Source organism: Myxocyprinus asiaticus, chromosome 35, assembly GCF_019703515.2.
Source record: "Myxocyprinus asiaticus isolate MX2 ecotype Aquarium Trade chromosome 35, UBuf_Myxa_2, whole genome shotgun sequence".
NCBI lineage: Eukaryota > Metazoa > Chordata > Actinopteri > Cypriniformes > Catostomidae > Myxocyprinus > Myxocyprinus asiaticus.
The window spans coordinates 1144869-1159136 of NC_059378.1; the positions used below are offsets into that span (position 1 = coordinate 1144869).

Genomic DNA, 14268 nt, shown 5'->3' on the forward strand with positions numbered 1-14268 from the left:
ACTATACAATCTAAAATAAAATAAGCATTTTACAAGACATAATGAACATTAAAAATACTGTGACTGAAGTACATTAAGACAGTGACTGGTTTCTGAGGGTGTGCAGCTCAAAAATGGATTTAGCTGCAACTGATGCATGATTGTCCTCCCCCAGTAACACCTGCATTTGATCTGTTTCCGCTGAACTGGAAAACTGTTCGTCAAAGTGTTTCTCTCTCACCTCTGTACATTTCTCCCAGTGAAGAAGAAAGTGTGTCTCTGTCACAGTGAGCACAGACTCATTCATGTTTGTCTGTGTCTGTCTTTTTCTATGGCCAGACTGTGATCACTGAGTGTATTTGGTGAGGATCCGTCTCTGTTTTGGATCTCTTACAGTGTGGAGATATTCTGCTAGATTATACGTTCTGTTTGGGGTCTGATAACATTCCAATTTGCTTTGGTTTGTACTTTCATTTTCCCAATGGTCCAAATATGAATTTGTGCTTTCTTTTATGATTTGGTTTATTGTGATTTGGTTTTGTTCAGCAGTGCTGGTCTGAAACTGGTGTTTGTTAGTTGTTAGTGTGTTTGTGAGTTTCAGAGTCAGCTGATAAAGGGGACTGGTTTTAGGCTTCAACTCTTGGGTTTTAAGGGCTTCATGAACTTGAATTTAGGTGTGTACAACATTTGAGGGATCGTTTATCAATATGTATAATTAGGGGGCATCTGCCTAGTTCAGCACGGCATGCATTAGTAGGTGTTCTTCTCTGAACTCTTCGAATGTTTCTACAGAATTCTGCATGCGGGGGTTCTATGGGTTGTTTGTCCCATCTCGATAATCTGCCATACAGAGTGGACCCCAAACCTCACATCCGTACATAATAATAATGTCTATTTGGGTAAATTTGCCCTTAATAGCAGAGAATGCTCTTCTAGCTTTCTCTTTTAGTGCATTCACTGCCAGACCAAAACCCCCTGAAGCACTGATTTTAAGACCGATGTAGTCGTAGTGTAGGGTGTGTTCTATTGCAGTGTTTCCCAGCATGAATGTGTATCTGGTTTCCTGTAATTTGGCTTTTTTTCTGGAAGATCATAATTTTAGTTTTTTTCAGATGGACTGTCATGGCCCAGTTCTGACAGTAGTTCTCCAGCAGGTCCAGGTGCTGCTGTAGTCCTTGTGCAGTAGTTGACAGCAGCACCAGATCATCTGCATAGAGAAGAACTTCAGAGTTATTTAGATTAAGACCAGGTGTTGCAGATTGTTCCAGTAGCACTGCTAACTCATTAATGTAAAAGTTGAACAGAGTTGGACTCAAACTGCTGCCCTGTCTCACTCCACGCCCTTGAGTGAAGTATTCTGTTCTTATATTGCCAATTTTAACTCCACACCTGTTGTACAAATACATAGATTTGATAGTGTCATACATTTTACCCCCAGTGCCAGATTGTAGAATTTTATAACATAGACCATCATGCTTTTTTAAAATCAACAAAACATGCATAAATTTTGCCTTTGTTTTTTTTGATGAACGTGCTGGTTGACTAACGCATGTAGCATGTGAATGTGGTCGGTGGTGCGGTGGTTTGGTAGGAATCTCTCTCTCTTCTCTTCTCTTCTCTCTTTCCTCTCTCTCTCTCTTCTCTCTCTCTCTCTTTCTCTCTCTCTCTCTCTCTCTCTCTCTCTCCATCTCTCTCTTTTCTCTCTCTCTCTTCTCTCTCTCCATCTCTCTCTCTTCTCTCCTTCTCTTCTCTCTCTCCTCTCTCTCTCTCCATCTCTCTCTCTCTCTCTCTCTCTCTCTCTCTCTCTCTCTCTCTCCATCTCTCTCTCTTCTCTCTCTCTCTCTCTCTCTCTCTTCTCTCCATCTCTCTCTCTTCTCTCTCTCTCTCTTCCTTTGCTTGTTGAATACAATATATTTGACTGGTTTCAGAACCATGGAGAGCTCCAATAACGCCTTGAGGCTGTTCAAACAGGATGTGTTCTTGGGTTCTAAAACAGCTATTCAAAGGGCAACAGAATGGAACAGAACACGGGTCTCAAAACACGTTTTAACACTGCTTGCAAGACAGCATTGTTTAATATTTCTCCAACAGGTTGGTTCAGGTTTTATACTGCCCTAACCCTTAGTACTAAACTTCTGCGATTAATTCAGCGCTAACTGCTAAGGTTTAGTTCAAAAATATTTATCAACCTTGTGTTGTTCTGAACCTGTATGACTTTCTTTCTCCACAGGAAAAAAAAAAAAATCATTGGTTTTACTTTTCAAGAAATGTAAGATTTCAATGTGAAAGTCTTCCATTGACTGACTTTGAAAGAGTACTCGGCATTCAAAATGTTACTGAATTGCTTACAATTTCTTACTTTCATTTATGCAGAACTGAATCCTAGAGCCTAAGATTACTTTAAATTTAACACTGTTCTTTTGCTGCCTTGCATGCACTGGTATTTACTTCAAGCATAAGTATGTAACATTTTTCAGTGTTAAAATGTTTTATCTCAGCTTAACATGCAGAGACAACCAAGTAAGCCATTCATAGGTTAATTTTCTCAAACTGTGAACACTGTCTCTGTGGTGCTATAAATTCCCTTTTTGTGTTTTGAGCAACCCGCTTAGACCCGTCCTAACTACATTATTCAACCAATGGGCCTCTTGCCCCCGTCCACCGAGAAGAGTCCCGGTTCTGCCTGTGGACAGTCCGCCCCTGGATGGATGAAAGTATTTTAACACTGAAAAAGTTACATCAGCTTTAAGACGCTGAAAAAAATAGTAAGATGTGATGCAATAACCAAATACGTTGATCTGACATGTCAACATAGACCAATTAAAAACAGCACAGATGAAACATAAGAACGCAACCTGTACGAACGCCCATATAAGTGTAAATAATTCCCCCTCTAAATTTCAGGACCATGGACAGCTCAACAAATAATGACGTAATCTACTTTCTCTTTTTGTCATTTGTTTAATTATTTGATTTATTGATTTACTTACTGTGCCCTACACAGAGGTTATCAGCACTCTTTTGATCCGATGGTGAGCGGGTGCTGACTGAACTTTAGGAGTGAAAGTGAATGGAAATCATCATAACACATGGGTACACCAGGGAAGTACTCTCAGTGTGTGTGTGTAATGACAAAACATGAGTTTCAATACTCTCTGTCCCTCAGCAGAATACAACGAGGACGGATTATGACAACTGATCCGACCAGACTGCGCAAGTATCTGAAGGACATGTTTGTTTGATCATTTACCAGAGAAGAGAATTGGGAAGGATGTTAGCATGACTTTCTAATACACCGTCTCTCTCACACATCCATACAAACCTATCAGCATGTCTCATTAATACAGGTCTGACCTACTGATCTCCCACTGTGGAGCTTGAGTAGAAGAGGGCTTTTTCTCAGTGTGGGATAAATGCCAATCTCCACACTTCTTCACTTCCATTTTTCAGAAACAGAACTGAGGAAATGAAGGAGATTAAATCGGATGACACACAAAAGGCCTATTTCACATCTTTATTAAATGTCATGCCATCTTTTGATTATATATCCGTTTAAATGGACAACATTTCACCTGTTGGATCAGTACTAGTCCCAGTCCCAGACAGAACACCAACAGACCGTCCACAGTGTGTTCTCTGATTGTTTGATGCACATTACAATCAGATTTACTGGCTTTATGTAACTTCCAGGAGTCTGTGTGCACCAGTCCGCCTGGAAACAAAGTCATGCTTACCAGGAACAGTTTACTTAAAGGATTAGTTCACCCAAAAATGAAAATAATCTTTCTGATAATCAGTATTGATTTAGTCACCTTTAAGCCAACCGTAATGTGTATGACTTTCCTTCTTCAGCAGAACCGAAATTAAGATTTTTATAAGCACATTTCAGCTCTGTTTGTCCATACAATGCAAGTAAACAGGTGCCATTGGACTGCTGGCTGTTTTGACGGTCTAAAAGTCATATTTAGGCAGCATAGAAGTAATCTACACGACTCCAGTTGATCAATTAATGTCGTAAATCGTTGCTTCCAGCCAGCGCTGTATTTCAGTTTGAAATGACCTAACTCTCACATGACATTCGTTCCTCTGTTGTAAACAAAGCATTTGCTACCGACTTCTCATGTGAACGCACCATCGCACATTAATTGATTGACTGGAGTCATGTGGATTACTTTTATGCTGCCTAAATATGACTTTTGGATCATCAAACAGCCAGCAGCCTGATGGCACCCATTCACTTGCATTGTATGGACAAACAGAGTTGAAATGTGCTTATAAAAATTTTCATTTCAGTTCTGCTGAAGAAGGAAAGACATATACATCCAGGATGGCTTAAAGTTGAGTCAATCATGAGAGGATTATCATTTTTGGGTGAACTAATCCTTTAAAAATGTCAATTCTCTCATCAGTTCTTGACCAGAATAAGCTGCAAAAGTGGACCAGATGTTATGTCAAAAAATCTGATTAAACGAGAGTAGATCAGTACTTGCTTTCAAACCAGATCTGCTTTAAGACTTGGATGTACATATGAAGAATGTTGTAGGATACTTTAATGAAAAAGTTTGGTTTAGGAGACAGCTTGTCTTTGGAGGAGTCTATGAATAAGTCAACATTGAATCAGAATGAACGTGTCTACAAATAAGCGTCTACTGTCTGATCTTTCAGTCTATATGCATTCATGTTAAAACTCATGTTTTGCATCTAATCAAAAGTGGATCCCACAATTCAAAGCTGAAAGCACAGGGAGATCAAAGGTACATCACATCAAAGAGATGTATTTAAGATGTCATGGAGTTGATGGCAGCACTACTGACTTGACTAGAGAAAAAAGATGTACATATCCTGTAAAGAAGACAGGAGAATGTTATAAATATGCAACAATATCCAAGGCAAATTTAGTTATTAAATAGTGTGATTAAATTGTGTTATATCTGTAGTTTCATTAAGCAAAGACTGGTTAGCAGTTGTTTACTTTCACATATTTTCTGTTTGAACTCAAGATGCACCCTAACAGCCAAGTATGGAGATGGAATTTGTTTACCATAACCTCATAATCTGCAGGTCTTCCGTTTCCTACGAGGCAAAGAAAGTGTGAACTTCTCAAGGCTCTGTATGTACTGAAGGGCACCAGCAAGACAAGCGTCCCGAGGGACTCTAGAGTAATTCAGAGTAAATGAAGAGAAATGAAGCATACCCTTTAAGCTGCAAACAATCTCTGCTCTCCTTATTTTTTAACATAATCTGCCTTCTCGTCTCCACTGCCCTTCGCTGGATGGCAGACATGGGAATCGTTTCCACTGATGAAGAAACTCTGCCACCCTCCACCTCTGCGGTTCATTTTTCAATGGCTCAATGTGATATCATGAAAGTGATGATTTACTTGCATGAACACAATCTCTGCTGTGCAGTTTATTGTAGGTAAAAGAGTGCATGTTTAAGCATGCATTTCTAAAACGGATTATGTAGCCTATATGTTTAATATATTTAATAGGCTTTTGTTATGGCTAATTTTACACTGGAGGTTGGAGATTTATACACTTTAAATCTCTCTCTCTCTCAATAAGTCAACAACGCTTTATTGTTTACTGGAATAACTACACAGGACTGTAATATTGCCACAGCATTCAAATACTTATATAATACAGTTTGCAGGAAATGTTAAAAAGTACAGAATAGAATATAAAAAAGTGATTTTTAGTACAAAATACTGCAATACTAATAAAGTACACATATTTTGGATATAATGGGGAATATGCAGTCTCTACGTACTCATACTGTAAGGGTCATTAACAAAAAAGGTTGTCGGAGGTGATAAAAATGAGAATAAAAAAAATCGAATTTAAAAAGCATCAAATTCATTGAAATGTAATCTTTGAGTCCATGTTTGTTTCACACACACACAAAAAATTATATATATATATATACACACACACAAGAGTGTACACAGCTTAATCATTCATTTAAATGTCAATATAATGATAATTAATGATATGATGAAAACAAATATTTTTAAAATCTTCACAAACAGTTTTGAGGGTCTAAAAGGTCTTTGATTTTTTGTGCGTGTCACGTGATAGCAAAATGTCTACCGACATGTTTGTTACACAACACAACATATTTTTTTAATATAACATTGTGTCTCTGCTTATTTTATAAGAAATAATAATAACATTTTTCTGCACTGTTCATGCCAAAATTATTTTTTTGGGGAATTTCAGCTTTCAATGAGACTTTTTTTTAAACACCACATGACAAGTTTGACTTAAAGCACCAGAAAAAATATAAAAATGACTATGAACTCAGTAAACGAAAACATATTAAACGTAGTAAAAGTGTATTGGAGTGAGAAAATTGAGGACGTGTCTCCTTCAGTGTCTATGGTGGTTACAGTCAGGGGTGGACTGGGAAGAGAAATTGGCCCGGGATAATCGCGGCCCATTCGGCACGTTTCGCGACCGGTCTGGTTCTCCCGATGGCCAGTCTGCCCCTGATCAGCCCCAAAGTGTGTCAGCCCACCAGGAAAATGGTATGCCAGATTACCAATCCAGCCCTGGTTACAGCTCTGATTCTTTACACCATCTTCATCCAATATGAAAAACTTGATTATGTGAAACATATACTGTATTGTTTAATTATGTATTTTGCATGCTGTGTGGGCTAAGTACATTCTATATGACATTACTTACAGTATGAGTGGGCCTTTGCTTTTGTCAGCCTACATGCATTGTTTATTATCCTAGTAATGTGTAGGATGTACAGTATCTGCATATATTTAAAATCTAGCGCTCGCTCTCTCTCTCTCTCTCAGGGATTTTCAGCTGTTACTCTATTTGATGTAAAGGTTATCTTGACGGAGCAGCAGACATTTCCAACGCCTCCGTACAAGTCTCAATGTTTTTCCTTCATGCCTCCTTGGCGCGTCGTCTAGTTTGCATGTCATTAAGCCCCCTTAGCGTCTGAAAATAAGCTTGAGCTAACGACAGCCTGCGAAACAGGTGCATTCTATTGACACATCTCCTAAGTCGTTCCCTTGGAGATCCAAAAAAAATAAAATAAAACATGTTAAGTGTAATAACTATAGCTGACAAGATCTCATGTGTATTTTGTTTGTTTAATGCAGGCAGCACAGAACTAGACTCAAGGTGGCCAATAACAGTAAATAGCAAACCTTTGCACAAACCATTCAAAAACCATTTGTAAATTTGCACAATCCAAGCATAACCAGACAACCCACACTGGAAACCCTTATAAGTTGACTTTACTCAATTGATTGTGTAAACATGTGTAATTAAGTTCAAGTAACTTGGTGATCATATAGAATTAACTTAACTAATTAAGTTGAGGTAACTAGATGCAAGTAGACTTGTTATTTAAATGTTGTTTCTACTTAATAATTTTGGAATGAATGTTATTGAATGGACTCAAATTTAGATCATACAATAACACAGTTTAAATAAAGAAGATTAGAACTGATTCTAGGTCAGTCATTAAATAAACGTATTCCTCCACAGAAATGCATAGACACCTGTACTTCAGCTGCGCATGCACACGGAGAACTGAAATAGTGTTAACAGGGTCACACTTGACCAAAGAGGACACAGATCACACGAACGAAACAACTATTTGCAATAAAACAACATAAATAATACTACAAAAGAGATAAAAACCTCTATGAATTCTTAATAACTATTTAAATGCCCTCATAAGTTCCCTTTGACAGACACATAGTATTAACAAGTCTGTGGATTTTTAAGTAAAATTAGTTGGATGAACTTGATATTTTATTTATGATCCCAAAACTTGACATTTTAAGTAATGTTTAATTAAAGGAATATTCCGGGATCAATACAAGTTAAGCTCAATCGACAGCATTTGTGGCATAATGTTGATTACCACAAAAAATAATTTCGACTTCGTCTCTCGTTTTCTTTAAAAAAGCAAACATGTGAGGCACTTACAATGGAAGTGAATGGGGCCAATTTTTGGAGGGTTTAAAAGCAGAAATGTGAAGTGTATTGTCTTCTGTTAAAACCTGTGTATTGTTTGAGCAGTACAGTTGTTTAAATTGTCATTTTTACAGTCGTTTTATGTTTTTAGGGTTGTTTATTTTACATCGACATTCATGAGATGTGTATACGACTGAGATGGAGATGCTATCAAAGAAAAGGTCATGGGTCATTTTCTCTTTCTCATATCAAAAGTCTCTTAGCTCTAGTGTCTTAGATATGACTGATTTTATTTTTTTTCATTTTTCTCCCAATTTGGAATGCCCAATTCCCAATGTGCTTTTTAAGTCCTCGTGGTCGCGTAGTGATTCACCTCAGTTCGGGTGGCGGAGGACGAATCCCAGCTGCCTCCACGTCTGAGACAGTCAACCCGTGCATCTTATCACGTGGCTTGTTGAGTGCATTGCCACGGAGACATAGCACATGTGGAGGCTTCATGCCATCCACCGTGGCAACCACGCTCAACTCACCACGTGCCCCATGAGGAGGTTACCCCATGTGACTCTACCCTTCCTAGCAACCGGGCCAATTTTTTTGCTTAGGAGACCTGGCTGGAGTCACACAGCACGCCCTGGGATTCGAACTAGCGAACTCCAGGGGTGATAGCCAGTGTCTTTACTCACTGAGCTACCCAGGCCCCCGTCTTAGAAATGACTTAAGATATCCTGACAGTTTGCATTATGTAGAGTATAACATAACTAAGCATCGTATTCACATCGCTTCAGCGTGCAAACAGATGACCTTTGTATCTAATGTCATCAGGTGAGTTTACCATCAAGAGAGATTTTAACATTCAAAAAAGGAGGTGAAGATGATGAAAAAATAAATAAGACTGACGAATCAATCATGATACTCATTCAATTATTTATCTAGTATACTATTTATACATTTTCGTCTTTTGAGCCTGCGCCTTTTTGCATTCTTGGGCTTTCTTCTCATCAAAAATTGATGGTGGGGAATATATTTCTTCCATATTTTCATTATCTGCAATCTTTAACAAGTGTATTGATCTGCTCCACTTCCCCTTCTACCTGCCCGGCCGAGCTGCATGTGGTATCAGGTGTCTGGACACAAAGCCCAGGTAGCCCCAGATTAGACCGTAAAACCTCACACACACCGTATGTTTTTGCATTCAGACAGTAAATGATCCCGTGGATTAAATCCTCTCTCCTGTAGGTCTCTTTGGGGTGTTTGTTTTCATAATGAAGAAGTAGAAATGTTTGTCGCTCACCTGCAACTTGCAGCGTAGAACAAATGTTTAGAGGAGGCTTGTCTTTCAAAGGAAGGACAATAAATCGGTTGAGTGTGCTGAAATGAAAGCAGAGAGAGAGAGAGAGCGCTGTGCCAGTCAGCTGTGATAAGCTGATAAACCTCTCCAGAGAGTGCTCTGACTTATTCACTCTTGTGTGCTCATACACAAGTGTATAAGTGTGTGTGTGTGTGTGTGTGTGTGTGTGTGTGTGTGTGTGTGTGAGAGAGAGAGAGAGGGGTGTTGAGTGGGTGAGAGGGAACATGTGTTTGGTTGAATGGTTTAGACACTTGACGTCATGTTCTCGTCCTATCAGAGCTTTTTCTGCCAGGGTGTTTGTGCATTTGTAAATATGTATGTATGTGAGTCTGTCTGCGACTTGTACCTTGAGCTGGCACAAGTCTCTCTCTCTTCTTGGGCTGGGAGCCGTAGGGTCAGTCTGTAATCACCAGCTATAGAGTTTCCTGCAGAAGATGAAAGAAAGTCAATATGGAGTCAAGGATATAAAGTACAGCCATCACCAATGGAGTCGGGCAAAGTAGATGGTAGAGATGCTAAAGGGGGATTACGATCAGGAGCATTGCTGCTCATGAGCTGATGTTTTGGATTCTGGTCTTCTGCATGAGTTATCATGCAGTCATATCACCCTGTAGCTCAAGACTGGTTGCCCACTGAAGCTAAGCAGGTTGAGCCTGGTCAGTATCTGGATGGGAAACCTACTGGGGAAAACTATGGTTGCTGCTGGAAGAGGTATTAGGGAGGCCAGCAGGGGGTGTTCACCTTGTGGTCTGTGTGGGTCCTAATGCCCCAGTATAGTGACAGGGACATTATACTGTAAAAAGGCACCGTCCTTCGGATGAGACATTAAACTGAGGTCCTGACTCTCTGTGGTCATTAAAAATCCCAGGGCACTTCTTGTAAAGAGTAGGGTTGTAACCCTGGCGTTCTGACCAGATTCCCCCCACTGGCCCTTCTCAATCAAAGCCTCCTAATAATCCCCATCCATTAACTGGCTCTATCACTCCACTCTCTCCTCTCCACCAGTAGCTGGTGTGTGGCGAGCGTACTGGCGCACTATGGCTGCCGTCACATCATCCAGGTGGATGCTGCACACTGGTGGTGGTTGAGAAGAGTCCTCTGTTCACTGTGTAAAGCGCTTTGAGTGTAGTGTCAGAAAAGCGCTATATAAATGTAACATTCATTCACTCATGATCTGATGGTGTGCTGGTGCCCCTCCTGGCTTTAATTAGCTTTACCAGCAAAAAGCCAACAGTGCAGGCTCATAAGGGAAATGTCACCATAGCAACTATTATCCATGCACCACCAAAACGTCACTCTGGTAATGTTCTCACTTCAGTTCATAGGATCCCATGATCAAGCAGGATATTATCATCTGTTTGAATGATGCACAGAATATTATCACATGTTTGAGTGATGGAAAAACATGGAAGTAGCTTCTACTGCAATTATGACATCTTAATTATGAAATATTAATACCATAAAAGTACCATGAAAGTGGTCTATACCAGTGGTTCTCAAATGCATCCTTTGAATATAATGCACGAGTCGTATGGACTACTTAAAAGGTGCTTTATGCTTCTTTAATGTCATATCAGAGCTTGACAGAAACAACCATGACACTCAATAACACACATTATCGGAGCATTAGAAAACTCTTTATTAATGCTCTAATAACTATGACAGCGATCACTTCAATTCTGGGAACATAGACTTTAAAGTTCAACATAAACAACACTTTCCTTGTGAGTGTTTCTGTTACCGGCATTTAAAGTAATGGTTTCTGTTCAAATATTCGGCCAAAATTTTCGGCCTTCTTTTCTCTTTCGGACGAAAACCAAAAACAGCATTTTATGCCATCCTCGGCGGCCTAAATTTTAATGCATACCTAGATTTTAGTGTGATAAAATCACTTACTAACCTTTTCTCTGTACAGTTATATCTAAATGTATTGCCATACCTTGAACACTGTAATTCCAATCATTTAGGGGCAGCTGCCCAAAGTTCTCTCTCTCTCTCGAACTGCCGTCTCCGGTCGCCTTTATCCCTCACTTGCCTCATCAGGCTGATTGGGGTCCGGGCATGCATCATTCTCCGGGGGGGTGCCTTGCGCCCCGCCTGCCAGCGGGTCATCCCCGCCTTCTTCGACCTGGGAGGAGACAGGAGCAAAAAAAAAAAAAACAGGCGAGGGAAAGGCCAACACGGAGCGACAGCGAGAGAGAGAGAGAGAGAGAGAGGAGAGAAAGAAAAAAGTCACTCACCGGTTCTCTAATGCGCCGTTGCGTGGTCCTCGATCACTCCTCCACTCCTCTCAGGCAGACGACAGCCGCTCCTCACCGGGCGGACCGGAGTCAAACCTCCGACCCCCAGCGGACAGAACCCCCCTCCGCATTTCTGGCGGCCCGTGGGGACACTCCTCCACCCCTGGCAGCGGCCTTAAAGCTCCAGGCGGTCGGGGAGTCGATTCCCTCCTCCCCTCGCGGACGGCGGTCTTCCCTCGACCCCTCTGTGTTTCTGGTGGCCGGCAGGGCACTCCTCTGCCCCTGGCAGTGGCTCCATCACTCCAGGTGGTCGGGGAGTACAGTCCCTCCTCGCCTCACGGATGGCTGCCTTTCTCCGCGTCCAGGCAGTCGGATTACTCCGTCCCCCGGCGGATGGCAGCGGCACTCCCCTGGGTGGACGGCAGTGTTGAGGACTCTACGATGGGCATCCCTCCTCCCTTCCGGGTTTTGGCACCAATGTAAAGGGGTTAAAAGGGAAAGGAGGAGGCGAGAACCGGCTTGACAATATAAATAAAGTTTAATGATAAACTTAAACAAAAACACACAAAGATAAACACATACAGGGCAGCTGCCCATAGTTCTCTCTCTCTCTCTCTCTCTCTCTCTCGAACTGCCATCTCCAGTTGCCTTTATCCCTCACTCGCCTCATCAGGTTGATTGGGGTCCGGGCGTGCGTCATTCCGGCCTGGCCCCGCCCTCCTCCGTGCTACACTATGCTAATGAAAAAAATAATTATTTTGTGGTTATGGTTTTACTATACAAATACCATATTATGGTTACTGTAGTATAACCATGCCATGTTTTTTTTTTTTTTTTTTTTTTGCAAAAACATGGTTTTACTATAATACAACTGTAGTAACCTTGATTGTAGTAATTGTTTTTTTGTTTTTGTTTTTTGTGAGAAATATATACTTTAGTAATATTGTAATAACCATGACTGTTTTAGGCTTACCATGTTTTTTTGTTGTTTGTTGTTTTTTTTTCAATATTGTAGTAATGTAATATGAAAAGTAACCATGTTTTTTTTTTTTATGAAAACCTTGGTTTAAATGCAGTATTCTGTATCATTATTGTAACAATGGTTTTACTATGGATTAACCATGATTAATCTTGGTTTCTATGGTTTTTACCATGGTATTTGTAGTAAAACCATAATAATCACAATATTAAGATTTTCATTACCATAGTTTTTGTTTTAATGTATCATTACTATGGTTTTATTACGAACATCAAGGTTAAAATATAGTTATTTTAGTAAAACCATGTAAAACCATGGTTAATTTATTGCATGGCCCCATTGGCCCCATTTACTTCCTTTTCAAGAAAATCTTGATTTTTAGCATTGTTTTGCATTTTAAGATTTATTATAGCAAGTTCAATTATTATATAATTGCTTAATAATTTAAATTTTTGAATAATTTTAAGTCATCTTGAGGCCCCCTTAGAAGTGTGCTGAGGCTCCAGCCTTGAAAAGCATCAGTCTGTACGACTTGCATGTTATTTTCGAAGTCTTCTGAAACTATTCCTAGTTTTGTGTGAGAAACAGACCGACATTTAAATTGTTAAATTGTTAATCACTGGAAATCTTCTCGTCCTCAGTAGCTCTCATTTTCAAACTTGCGACCGTAAATGACACCAGGTTTGACGTTTATGCCATTGGTTTATGCGTATGATGTGGCTGTTTGTGACTCAACAAGTTTGAGTGCTACAGCTGTGGAGAAGATCGTCAGCGATTAACAACTTCCATTTTGGACTGTTCTTCACACAGGACTATCAGATGGAAATTCATGCTGGTCGAAGTTGTTTTTTTCAGTAGGATGAACAACCCAGAACACCTTAACCCTCAGTTTATCCTTCAAACCACTGTTTTAGTGTGTGATCCACCATCTCAACTTAACTTATAACTTTATATACATTAATACTCAAGTGTTCTCGAGTTTCAACCCAATGTACGGCTTTGAACTCTACAAATCTCATCCTCTCATTCTGTCTTTCACTCTCGTTCTCTCCATCACTCACAGATCATCAGCTTCCAAAAGTAACACCTTCGGAATCAGCCGGGAGCAAAACAAGCAGTCACATTGACAAATCTCTTCGCACATCCCATAATGCCATCTGTTAGACAGCGTCTCCACGGTGATTAGGTCAGCCCCTGCTGCCTCATATGCCTTAGGAGTGCTCGCTGGATTTGTGCCAAGCAGTTTGGAGTTTTTAAGAGACAGGAAGAGATAAAACTTTATTTACTTTATCCAGAGGACATGCTGCCCTAACTCCCCTAAGGGCTTTGGCCTTGATTTTGAGACCCGTCACCCGGGGCACAACAAGAGAGTCATTGTACTCTCTAACCGCTAGTATTAACCCTGTTCATCCAGTAATGCTAAACAGCACAATTCTGCAGCAAATACCAAAAGTACGTGAAGCAATTCACATCATTACAAATGTTCACTGGCTTTGATCTTTAGATCAATTCATTGAATTAGTGTTATCAGTTCATTAGGACATTGAATAAGCATGATTATTACAAGACTTTCTGGAAAACTTGATTCTGATTGGTCAAGTGGAGCATTCATGGTGAAATACTTCTATATAATTACCATTGGTTTTTAACAAAACTGACTGCTCATCTGGGCAGTCTATGGCTGTGTTCAAATATGCATACTTCCCTACTGTATAGTATGCCAAAAACAGTATGTCAATGGAGTAGGGTGACTGAAAGCACCAGTATCAAGTTGAT

The 14268-nt window shown here is 40.1% G+C and overlaps 1 protein-coding gene across 1 annotated transcript in view; it reads left to right on the top strand.

The window, feature by feature from the left end:
* LOC127425923 (uncharacterized) overlaps window positions 1–14268 on the top strand; it is a 393067-nt gene that overhangs the window by 236496 nt on the left and 142303 nt on the right. The gene's annotated exons all lie outside the window — the stretch shown is intronic.